Below are 11,561 nucleotides of genomic sequence, written 5' to 3'. Positions count from 1 at the left end.
TTGACACCGGCAAGTTTGTTGGTTAATTAGTGCAAGAGTTTGATGAGTATGAAACCCCTTCTCATTTTTACAACGGGGGATGTGCTGAGAATTCGGTTTTAAACGAATATAGGTTTATTTCAAATGTGCTTGTATTGAAACTTGTTGCTAAAGTGAATGAATGAATTTTGGAAAAAAAAAAAAAAAAAAAAAAATCTTTATGCGGACCTTGCCGCTTTTTAATTTTTGATATTGTAACTGTAGATTGTACAGTGTACATGTGTTTTATATGCGGACCTGGCCGCTTGTATCACGGACCTGGCCGTGATTTTCTGTCCTTGAAGGATAGGATTTTGCATATCTTTTTATGTCTTGTATTGAAACTTGATGCTAAAATGAATGAATGAATTTTGAGTAAAAATATCTTTGTGCGGACCTTGCCGCTTTTTAGTTTTTTGATGTTGTAACTGTAGATTGTACAGTGTACATGTGTTTTTATGCGGACCTGGCCGCTTGTATCACGGACCTGGCCGTGATTTTATGTCCTTGAAGGATAGGATATTGCTTATCTTTCCATGTCTGGATTGGAACTTGATGCTAAAATGAATGAATGAATTTTGAGTAAAAATTTCTTTATGCGGACCTTGAATTTTTTTTTTGTTTCTTTGATATTGTAACTGTAGATTGTACAGTGTACATATGTTAAATATGCGGACCTGGCCGCTTGTATCACGGACCTGGCCGTTATTTTCTGTCCTTGAAGGATAGGATATTGCATATCTTTCCATGTTTGTATTGAAACTTGATGCTAAAAATATCTTTATGTGGACCTTGCCGCTTTATGTTTTTTGGTGTTGTAACTGTAGATTATACATTGTACATGTGTGTAATATGCGGACCTGGCCGTGATTCTCTGTACTTGATGGATAGGCGAAACCCATACAAAAGAAAGAAGTTAACTTTCTATTTAACCTGTATCATGATAATTCTAACCTGTCCAACTATATATATGTTACTTTGTATGTTATAATTGGCGTATGCTTGATTTTTTAGATACAAAGAATTCTCGCTTATAATATTGAGTGATATCAGTTTTCATAAAACACACGTTGATACTATAGTTCACAATAGCAAGACCGATATTTATTGACAAGGTAGTATAGTTATGATAGCAAGTACTGATAAACCAACTTATTCACTTAATTAGCAAGTCTTAAGATTGAGTACATTTTTGTTCTTTACAGCCACAAGAAGATACCTTAGTATTGAGTAAAATATATAAGCCTTCATCTTATACTAGAACCAGATAAGCTTTAAGCGCAATAGGGTTAGACAAAAACAATTCAATTTTTATAGTTTACGATGAGGAGGCGCTTCTGTTTCTTATACCTTGGCACTCTTTCGCCTTTTGTCTCGACTGGATGCTGCAAACCTACATCCCATAGTATATTTGTGTTTTGTGTTATTAAGCCTTGTATAGAAAAGAAATGCTTTATGTTCGGTTGAACCCGTGAAAAAGAACATAAATAAATTTCTTTTCGTTATAAGGCTTAACAAATACCGTTATGCGTAGTAATTTGCACGGGTAGATTCACCCGTGCATACCTAAGCGGGATTTAAATCATTCGACGGTTTGCATTCAATCAGTCTACACGTTTATTTCAATTGCTGTTTAGGTCTGTTTGACTTTTATCTAATTTTTTTGTTTGTTTTGAAACAAAAACAATTGTTGTTCTATAGGACTGGTACTGTCTTTCACACGTATATTAAGATTATTCTTATAGAATTGTACAATTCAAAAGATGCACATGTATACTGTCCAAAGTTACAGTTACAGTATTTAATCAATTTTCTCTTTTCTTTCATTTACATGTAGTTGTGAATTGTTTCTAATTTTTGTAATTATATTTTGTAGATTGTTCAGGCTGTTGATCATATTTCTAGTGAAGATAATGTGATAAGGACTGTCTTTTGGCGTAATACCTGCCATTCTAAATTTTGTTTTTTTCACATGTTATTATGTTCCGAATGAAAATATTAAAGACTGGATGCTGCAAACCTACATCCCATAGTATATTTGTGTTTTGTGTTATTAAGCCTTGTATAGAAAAGAAATGCTTTATGTTCGGTTGAACCCGTGAAAAAGAACATAAATTTTGTTTCAGCTTTTCGTCAATTTTGTCAAGTGTTGATAGTTTTTGGAACATTTGATTAACATATGCGTTAAACTGTCTATTTTATCATTTGTGTCTTGTCCGATGTTCATTGTTAATTGAGAAAGTGGAAAGGTCTGTTGGGTCATATTATTACTCGGACTTTGGAATGCCATATTATAATATCCATGCATAGTCGACATTTGGTTGGTATGGGCTGCATAGGTTGTTCAAAATCCGACATATGTCATTCACACATGCGCAAGTTATATGAAAATTAAAGTGTTTAGGTAATTGCAATAAATATATCTTTTAATAACTTGATGTAAAAAGAAAATGCCAAATTTTTATAACACGGAATGTTTATTGTTTTATTTTACACAGGATGCACGACCCGTATATGGGGATTACCCAAACCGGTTATTTTTTATAAATGTAAAACAAGGTACCAAGCTATTCCAACATCTCGTCGTCGGAATATAAGAAATGATATTTGACTGCCCCTTTTGGTATCGTTCGTCCCTCTTTAATTTTACATTCTATTTTGATTAATATATATAGTTTTTTCATCATTTAGAAAAATAATCTAAGTAACACTTTTCATTATCACAAGTGATTTTCAAACCTCTCAAATATCCACTTGGTGTTTGTTAATACTTCCAGTTGTACAAAGCTACATTCCTACTTTTGAAGTATTGTGTGTTGATACTTTTAAATTTCACCAAAACCGAAAATGAAATCATTATGTCTAGGATTTCTCAACCTTTACAATGTTTACTTAGAGGAATAATTATACATTTGTTTGCTTTAAGATTTATATAATTTTTTGTCAAACGAACTTGGGGAAGAGATATAGTGTTTCATTTGTCCTTTACAAAATTTAGGCCCATCTATCTTTAGAAGTTTGAGTCATAGTTTTTGAGATTTTGTTCAAAGATGCGTTTCGAATAACGAAGAATCCTGAAACAAACAAGGTCATCTTGACCTACATTTCTCAAATGCTTGACTGATTAAAGTTTTCGTTAGAGTTTATATCTGAGATACAACTCGTGGAGATTTGTTTTGTCAGTACTTCAAATGCGTCTGAAATAGTCAGAATCGGGGGTCCTAAAATATATGTCATCTTGACATAAAATTCATTGATGAGAGCATGAGGTGAAACGATGTGCTTAAGTCCATATCTGAGATGAGGAATACAAATATTTCGTCAGAAGATGCAACTTTGATAGTCACGAGTATCAAAATCAAGTCTTGAAAATGAATTATATGATATTCTATAATTTCAACAACTGCACTTAAAAGATATTCGATTTCATCAACTGCACAATTGAGTTATATTCTATAACATAATTATAACGAATTGGATCGGACAAGTTCTGAATAGGTTTTATTAAAATAAACACACAAGACTCAGACTTGAAAAAATGATACTATTTAGATAAATCTGAGAATCATATAAAGAGATAAAAAATCTGGTTTTTTTTACATTTTATATCAATATCCGTATTCTATGGTAGCTGTTGTCATGTCAGTTTCAAAGTAGATGTTTAAAGGTCAAGTATATTTCATTCTGGTCGAGTATTTAATTGTTCAGATATTTTGTCAAGTATGGATTATATTGAAAACAATAGGTTGGAACGGGTCAAGTATTGGTCGAGTATAGGTTGAAATTGGGTTAAGACGGTTTCAGACTACGAGAGTAAAAGTTACTATTTTCAATGTCAAGTTCAAATCAGCACAGTCTAGTATGGTGAAGATTGAGGTTGAGTAATATCAAGAGAAATTTCAGACTATTCCGACAGGTTATGTAAGAATCAGTACAGCCGAGTACATATTTAGGCAATTCCAGACTTTTACTTGTTAAAAGTGATTGCTAAAACCAACCGTGTCTCCTCTTAACAGATAATATTAATTCAACGTTTTATAATGCCTTTTTATTTATACGACTTATTATAGATATTGCAAATGCAGGATCGGTAAAGTTGTATGGTGAAAGTTACGTTATAAGGGGAGGATCTATTGGTCTTAACTGCACAGCTGATATAAATCCAATCGACCATTCAGCACATTTTCTTTTAGAGAATGAGTCATATGCTAGTTTAAGAAAAACAAATACAGGATGTTACAACGGCCATAGCTTGTGTTCTTCCAACAAGTGCTCGTGTTCAGAAGATGGTAAAAGCTTCTTTTTTAGAATGAAACACGAAGAGCTGATGATAAGACATACATTTGAAGTAACCTGCCTTATAAAATTCCGTGCGGAGAAAATTAGAGACACTATAATAATACGCATTGTTGGTAAGTATACATGTACAATTAATTTTACATAAAATTTTCATGTTTGCGAGTTTTTGTTTTATTTCTTTTATTGTTCTTGGATCATCTATAGTGACAAGAACAGAACAACGAATGATTTAAAATTTTGAATACTCTATATTTAGGATGCAGACGTTATAATTGTGGAATAATAATACACACCGTATCAACCCTAAACCAATATAATACCTCAAACAGAGCTCTTGGGATTATATTGGTGTCTCGGGTTGATACGGATGCGATATTGAAAAAGCCATATCATATACACTTTATTATATACATATACCTCAAGTAGATGGTTTTTTTTTTATGTTACATGACATCATACAGATAAGGAGGTTTGAAATGACGTCAAACAGATTATAGGTTTGACATGACGTCATACAGATAGGGATTTGAAAACCTTTGCGACTGCAATCGATGACGTGACGTCATACATATTAAAGGTGTGATAAAGCTTTTGTAACCGTGCTCAAATCTATATCATCACGGGTGGCTGATACAGGAAGCTTGCCAATGATTGTATTACACATGCAATTTATCTGTATTTACTACTAAGTATATAATAATACGCTTTATCATATACTTAGACTAAATAATATATGATTTTTACTGTTTGATAATAGCGTTAAATTAACGTAAATTCCATATTTTTTCGAATTGGTGCCTAGCGGGCTGATATGAAAAATTTATCACATGCTTCTAGTGTTAACACATGCCTTTCCGTAACGTTATTGCATGGCATTCCGGTGAAACTCGGCAAATTCCGGAAAATACACATCAATGCTACGTTTTCACTGAAAAACTTTGCAAAGTAGTGTAGATCTACCAAACAATTATTTGGATACTGGAAAGTAAATTTTGTAAATTAATCAAAACAACCGAAATAAAAAAAAAACAAAAAAATAAAATTATTAAATAAATGCATTTTTTTAATAAACAGCTGTGCCATGAGCGCATAATACGCCCGACGTCTTATGTGGAAGTTATATGCAATAATCATAAATAGTTTCTGAGAAAGTTTAAAGCAATAACCATATATAGTTTTTGAGACACGGAGGGAAACCCCCCACCCTGTTTTTTTTTTACCAAAAAACTAAATATCACTAAAATAAAATTTTGAATCAAAACCAAAAAGTATACAGATCTTTATATTAATATAACAAAGAAGTGTGTAAAGTTTTAAGCAATAATCATAAATTATATTTGAGATACGACGCGACATGTCAAAAAAATCTCCCCTGTTTAACAAAATACTCAAGAACTCAAAAATAAAATTTTGAATCATCACCAAAAAGTATACAGATCTTTAGATCAATATACCAAAGAAGTGTGTAAAGTTGTAAGCAATAATCATAAATTGTTATAGAGATATGGCACAACATGTAAAAAAAACCTCCCCCCTTTTTACAAAATACTCAATCACTCAAAAATGAAATTTTGAATCATCATCAAAAAGTATACAGATCTTAAGATTAATATAACAAAGGCATGTGTAAAGTTTGTAGCAATAATCATAAATCGATTTTGAGATATGGCGCGACATGTAAAAAAAAACTCCCCCTTTTTTACAAAATACTCAATACATTGTAACTCAAAAATTAAATTTTGAATCATCACCAAAAAGTATACAGATATTAAGATTAATATAAATAAGAAGTGTTTAAAGTTTTAAGCCATAATCAAGAATCGTTTTTAGATACAGTGCGACATGTGAAAAAAACTCACCCCTGTTTTAGTTACAAAGTGCCGTAATTAAAAAGTTTAAATCTAATTTTCACCAAAAAGTATACAGATCATTTGACCATCATAAGAAACAACTATATTAAGTTTCATGAAATTTGGATAAGTCGTTTCTCAAGTTACGGTGCGACATGTTTACGCCGGACAGACGGACGGACGGACACCGGACATGTGTATACCATAATACGTCCCGTCAAAATTTTGACGGGCGTATAAAAAGTTTCAAGCATAATTTAGAAAGTTATAATACAAAAAAGTTGACTTTTCCAAACAGTGTTCATTATTTATATTTTGAATTATTTTTTGGTCGTTTCGACAAAATTTAAATGTTTTTCTTCTCTGTTGAGGCATATGATAGAAAGATTTCATATCGAATGAACCAAATTTGGGGTCAGATGTCCGTGAACTTTTCACTCTTTGAACTTCTATTTGGGAACCACGTAAAAGGATCAATATATGAATCTGTGATTTTTCTCCATCGTTGAAGCATATGATAAAAAGATCATAACATCTCATTTGTCATATCGCATGTATGATCAGCCCTCGGTCAACATCAGCCCTCAAACCATGCGGCTCTTGTGCTGATATTGAACCTAGGGCTGATAATGCATGCGATATGAAAAAGGCCATGTAATAATATGATATTATCATATATTTCACAGAAGACAGAAGAGAATTATATTTTAAGAACTGTTTTCTGATCCATAGCACTGGGTTATCTACTTTTGTCTTGTTTCAAAGGCATTTAAATAACTGCTAAATTACTTATCCGAAGCACATGGGTTACCTTTACAATTTGCGTGCTGTTGTTTTAAAAATATTTGTTTTATTATTAGGTCTTTCCACTTTTCTGTGGAAAGACCTATTGTTTTTCTTCTGATTATTTTTTTTTTTTTTTTTTTCTTCCGCCTAATTTTGTTCTTGCGATAAACATTTGTTTCGCAATATGTCGCTTAGATATTTTGTATATGATATCGAACAGTTTATGCGCTTTTGAAATTTACCCTGCGTAAACGAATACTTTTCTTTGTAGGAGTTATCTCCCCAAACACTGTTTTCCTTGTTAGCGCATCTCCTTCGCAACCGTAAAAGATTATGACAAATTTATTTTACAAAATTGCTCGTTATATCCTTGGCATGATTTGTCCTATTTTGACCGAAGCGATATGACCGCTCCATATGAGAGTTATTTCCCCTTATGCATCTGATATAAGTGATATGAATTTCTATCTTATAAATCATAAGTGATAGAGACCTAGGATCTTTTGATTTGAGGTCCTTGGTCCCAAAAAATAAAAATTAGGTCAAGGTCAAAGGTCAAGGTCATATTCTAATATTTGAATTTGGCTAATTTTCACTGATATCCAAAGACTGTATAAGATATCAACAAATTATTTTTACTAAATTGTTAGTTGCGACATGTCGTAAGATGTAAATTTTGATTGCAAGCGTACGTTGAATGTAAAAAGGAGTTTTCTCCCCTCTTGTATTTAAAAATACACGTTTGGTGATATAACTCATTAACTAAATATAATTAAGACCTATGGTCTTTTGATTTGAGGTCCTTGGTTTATGACCTTGAAATTGATCTCAAGGTCATAGCTTAATTTGGTGTTCTAGATTTTGACCTTTGCTTTTATTCTATATGTATACATGATAAAGATATACAACTTTTAGAAAAAGGTATCAAACCATTTAACCTTGAAAAAAACAACTGGAAGTGACCTTTTGTGAACCGGAAGTAGCTATTTTTTTGTACTTTATTAATATAAAAGTATATAGAACCAGATATTTTTGGAATTAGTGTCAAGTAAATATTCAAATATAATCGGAAGTAACATTTTTCAAACCGGAAGTAACAAATTATCTCCCTTATTTAAAAAGAATGTATGGAAACAATATATTTTTGGAATCAGCTTACTAGGAGCTATCATTTGACGATTGAAATGACATTTGAACTTAGTTTCACAACTTTTCATATCAAAATACATTGTTTTGATGGAAAGACCTTCAATTGTTCTCTGAACAATTGGTTTTTAATTGTATTTATTTGTGTGTTTTGTATTTTTTATAGTTGCATTTAGTATGCCAAAAAAAAATGAAATCTTGACGTTCGTGACGTCATATACTACATAAAAACTTGATGTTCGTCACGTCACATACAATATGAAAACTTGACGTTCGTGACGTCACATACAATATAAAAACTTGACGTTCGTGACGTCACATACAATATGAAAACTTGACGTTCGTGACGTCATATACACATTGTGCTTAAACGGTCGTGGGTAACTTACCCACAGCCCAAGATGGAGCCGCCTGGCTTTGGTTCGGAAGTTTGCTCCTACATGTATATAATTACGATACCATGAATACAAAAGAAATGTCAGTAATTAAAAAGTTATATAAATCTTTTAGGGAAACTCTGCAATGTAAAACGTGGTTTGTTACTATAAAATAAACGATTACAGCACGATTTGCCAAAACACTTTTGATGTCCGTAACTTCAAAACAACTTGTCCGCAACTTTTTTCCTTTTACCAATAGGGATGTCCGTAACTTTAGTATGATGTCAGTAACTTTCAAAAAATCTTTATTCGTGGATTTAATTATTTTGAAAGAGAAATGAGAAATAACAAAAATACCGAACTCCTAGGTATATTTAAACGCAGGAAGTCCTTTAGGGACCGGTCAAAATTTATCTATACATATAGGACCGGTGCAAAGTGTAGTAGGACATATACTTTTTTCCGGAATCGCTTTTGTTGGGACATCTCTTTTTTTCACAGATAATATCCATAGGACACAAGTTTTTTTTCAAACGATTACTTTGAAATAGTTTTTATTAACATTTATAACAAAACTTGAAATAACCAGGTATAATATACAATATGTAAAAATAAAAATTATTATATAAAAATTCAGATAGGCATCTTTAAATTTTTTTATAACTTTTTCAAATCAACTTTGATTTTCATAAAACTATGCCGCTATCTTAGATATATATCAAGCTTACTTAATCCTATATCATTTTTTTTTGTATTGCTGTAAAATTTAAGAATTAAAGTAATCTTGGTAAAAAAAAAGCTAGGATTTGCAATTCGGACAAAATAGAGATAGTACACTTTAATTTTTTGAATAACTTTTTCAAATCAACTTGGATTTTTATCAAACTATGCAGATATCTTAGATATATATCAAGTTTATAAAATATCATTTCATTTCCTTTTTTTGTTGTATTGCAGTAAAATTTAAAAATTAAAGTAATCTTGGTAAAAAAAAAGCTAGGATTTGCAATTCGGACAAAATAGAGATAGTACACTTTAATTTCTTGAATAACTTTTTCAAATCAACTTGGATTTTTATCAAACTATGCAGCTATCTTAGATATATATCAAGCTTACTGAATCCCATTTCATTTAGTTATTTTTTGTATTGCTGTAAAATTTAAGAATTAAAGTAATCTTGGTAAAAAAAGCTAGGATTTAATTGCAATTCGGACAAAATAGAGATAGTACACTTTAAATATTTTAATAACTTTTTCAGATCAACTTGGATTTTCATCAAACTATGCAGCTATCTTAGATATATATCAAGCTTACTGAATTCCATTTCATTTAGTTTTTTTTTGTATTGCTGTAACATTTAAGAATTAAAGTAATCTTGGTAAAAAAAAGCTAGGATTTAATTGCAATTCGGACAAAAAAGAAATAGTACACTTTAATTTTGTTTATAGCTTTTTTAAATCAACTTGGATTTTCATCAAACTATACAGCTATCTTAGATATATATATCAAGCTTACTGAATCCAATGTCATTTAGTTTTTTGTTGTTTTGCTGTAAAATTTAATTTCACTTATATGGTGAAGTGCAACAAACATACATCATGTACATCATTTAGATTACATCAACAAACAAAGTAGCAAAAATCATTCGGGGGTCACATCAGGTACATTTTCTTTTAATGGGAAAATGATAGAGCAATTATTACCATTCCTAATAAAAAAACACATTCCAAGGCAACCTATGGGTCTTCAGGTTAAAATATATATAGAGAGTTAAACCAAATGCTATTCAGTTTCATTTTTCTCCTGGAGCTTGTTTTTATAATTAATATTTAAAGGTATTGATAAAATTCTATATAAGATGCATGCAATTTTTCAGTTTAACAAACACCTATTTGTGGATTTGTGGTTTGATTGCATTATGCTATGTCTTTGTTTTTTTCAATGCTTTTTTCATAGTAAAATTTATGGTAATGCCGTGCCTGTAATTGTATGTGAATCAACAAAATAAAACATGAAACTGTTGCTTTTGCTCATATTATAAAGACTACATATGTTAAATGCCTCTATTAAGTATACTTTAATTTACAATACATTGGAAAATTAGAATAGGACACCAACTTTTTTTTACTTAGTTGGCATAGGACATCCTCTTTTTCAGTCCGAAAGCCAAGGGTTGTAACTTTTATTAAATGTTTTTATTTTTTGCACCGGTCCTATGTGACGATAAATTTTGACCGGTCCCTTATGGAATAGCAAAGGCAAAAGCTCAATTCAACACACCAAAAAGAATGGAAACAACGGTCATATATAGTTTCTTGCCTTGGTACAGGCATTAAAAAGTAAAATTACAAAAATACTGAACTCAGAAGAAAAGTCCTTATCAAATGGAAAAATCCAAAGCTCAACCGAATGGATAACAACTGCCATTGTCCTGACTTGGTACAGGCATTTTCTTATGTAGAAAATTGTACGGCAAAATAAATGTATCTTATCCTGGGAATATTTTTTAAAAATTTAACGGATTTTCCGTGACACTCTGGTTTGCTTTTTTCTCTTGTTTAGTTTGAAACATATCGTTTTTGTATAAATATATGTAATAATTAAGGGGTTTGATAGTGTTTATTGTCCTTTAAGTGTTGAAATGGTTAATCTGACAATTTTGCAAAAAAAGTTACCCACATCCGAAAACAAAGTTACGGACAGTCTGATTATTTTTGACTTATAAGTTACGGACATCTTAAGCATTTTTTTTAAAGTTGGCCTTGCGCTAAAGTGAAGTCAAAGTTAACAAATTTGAAGTGATGGTAAGTGATTTCCTTATTCAAAAATCCTTTCAATATTTACATAGGTCATGAAAAACGTTGCAAAAATTAGATTTTGTATCAACTATCATCTCAACGAGTTAAGAGTCCGCCATCTTGGGCTGTGGGTAACTTAACCACGGCCGTTTAAGCACAGTGATACCAAAAAAAATAAAAAATGTAGGGGTGTGATAAATGGTATGCGATAACGGGTGCGTATCAAAATTGCGCGATATGGATTAAACAGCAGGCTATTTATCAAATATGTAAAACTACTGTAT

Source organism: Mytilus trossulus, chromosome 7, assembly GCF_036588685.1.
Source record: "Mytilus trossulus isolate FHL-02 chromosome 7, PNRI_Mtr1.1.1.hap1, whole genome shotgun sequence".
In the NCBI taxonomy this organism is placed as follows: Eukaryota; Metazoa; Mollusca; class Bivalvia; order Mytilida; family Mytilidae; genus Mytilus; species Mytilus trossulus.
This window is presented reverse-complemented; position numbering follows the sequence as displayed.